Source organism: Mugil cephalus, chromosome 2 (genome assembly GCF_022458985.1).
Source record: "Mugil cephalus isolate CIBA_MC_2020 chromosome 2, CIBA_Mcephalus_1.1, whole genome shotgun sequence".
In the NCBI taxonomy this organism is placed as follows: domain Eukaryota; kingdom Metazoa; phylum Chordata; class Actinopteri; order Mugiliformes; family Mugilidae; genus Mugil; species Mugil cephalus.
In genome coordinates this window covers 27,345,519-27,347,745 of record NC_061771.1, presented here as the reverse complement: position 1 = coordinate 27,347,745, position 2,227 = coordinate 27,345,519, and positions in this window count along the sequence as shown.

The following is a 2,227-nucleotide window of genomic DNA, read 5'->3' as shown; positions in this document are numbered from 1 at the left end:
TCTTTAATGAACAACCATTTTGGTAACAACAACAGAAACTTCTGGTGTTTTTTTGTTTTTTACTATGGAATGAGGAATAAAACCAAATTGCTTTATGAAATGAGTGGAGTCAGGTGTGGATCGGTTGCTTTACTGCCTGTCAGAATTTCTTTATCAACAACAGATGCAAATACTGAGCTTCCACTTCACTACACGGCCTGATCAGCTGGTGGACACACTCCATCCTTTGTATATTTTCTTTTAAATGACAAGAATAATCTCTGCCTGCTTTGCGTCTCCTCTGCCTCTGCCAACACTCAGTGTTAAGAACTCACTCTCAAATATTTGTGTCCTGTATTTTCACCTCCATACACCAACCACCATGACATGTATAACACGCTCAGCCTTGATAACCTCGTACTGTACTCTGATATACATTTAATACATAAAATAATTCATAATGCCAGTTTAGCAAATGGTAATAACTTCTCTTTGATATTTATATATACGATACTGTGTGTGTGTGTGTGTGTGTGTGTGTGTGTGTGTGTGTGTGTGTGTGTGTGTGTGATCTTATTGCTTGTTCCTGTTCATGGACTGCAGATGGAAATGAGCTTTTAGCTAAATCTAACACAAAACATCACTTTGCACTATGTAATTAACATATTCTGCAAATGATCCCTGAAAGAAATAAACTAAATGAAAAAGAGACTTGTTTCACATGAGTTTGCTTTGTAAGAATGACATTAGTTACAATGACATTAGTCCACATGGGGACAGAGATCTAAAACGTGACAAAGCATTGGATCAGACATCTCTCTGAAACACTCAATACAAACACACCAGAGCACAGGTATAGGAGCTTTCTCTGGAGCAGCCTCCTATGACTGTGAATAAACCTGATGCTGGAGAAAACAGAGAATAAAAGACTAGTAAACTTAACATAAACACATGAAATATTTGACTCATTACATATGACAGCTGGTCAGTGGCTTTAGTAACAACATGGTCCTGTGTGAATTCTTTAATGAACAACTTTTTGTTTGCAGCAACAGAAACGTTTGATGGTTTTTATTGTTTAAAAACTGTTTTATGTAGCTCTATGGTGTTAGGAATTAAATAAAATGTTTTATTATAAAAAGTGGAGTAAGTTGTGGATGAGTGGCTTCACCACATGTCACCTATTCTTTATCAACACCAGATGCAAATACAGGTTTTCCACTCCACAACGCTGACAGATCGTTGTGGAACTTTTTGTGTCCCACATTTGTTCCACCATGCATCAACAATCATGATACAAAATACACAAAGGTCATATCATAATTTTTGAAGAGGATTCAAATCTGTCTTTGTTTGAAAGATCCAGCATTAATTCCACAAACCCATACATCCATTTTCTAATACATATCATTTCTTACACCTTTATATGTATATTTTGCTTCAAACAGACTAAGAAGCAGCTTTTACCTCAGTCACTGCTGTACTGAACGTAAACATGCACTAACTGCCAGTAGATGTATTTATTGAGTCATTGTATCTGAAGGCACTTGCACTATTACTTTATATTTTCTGAACACATTCTCAGGATCTTACATTAACGGTAGAAAAGCTGAATGATGGGAGGGATTGTATTTAATCTATTTAATTAAATTTGTTAGTCCGTCCACCAAATTTCTCCACCAGCTGCCACTGAGCTGGTGAAGTGGAAGCTCAGTATTTGCATCTGTTGTTGATAAAGAAATTCTGACAGGCAGTAAAGCAACCGATCCACACCTGACTCCACTCATTTCATAAAGCAATTTGGTTTTATTCCTCACTCCATAGTAAAAAAAACGAAAAACACCAGAAGTTTCTGTTGTTGTTACCAAAATGGTTGTTCATTAAAGAATTCATCAAACCTCTACAGGACAATGTCCGTCACATTCATCTTCATGTTAGTCTCTTTACCTGAGGTGAGTTCAGTGAATCGATTGTCACTGGAATTAAATGAAACCCGATGAAACAACGGAGCAAAGACCTCAGTGTTAAGCTTTGTGATAAGCAAATAGTGAATACACATAATGATATTTTTAGGCAGGACGTCAGCTGCAAGGTTTTGTTCAATGGAACCTGTTTGAGAAGCTTCTATCTAGGCCCCATGCACTGGGAGATGCAACATGAAATCAATAAATCAATGTCTGTATTATTTTGTAATTGCACCACTGAAATAATAATCAGTGACTAACGGGCTGATATGTCTCTCTGTGTA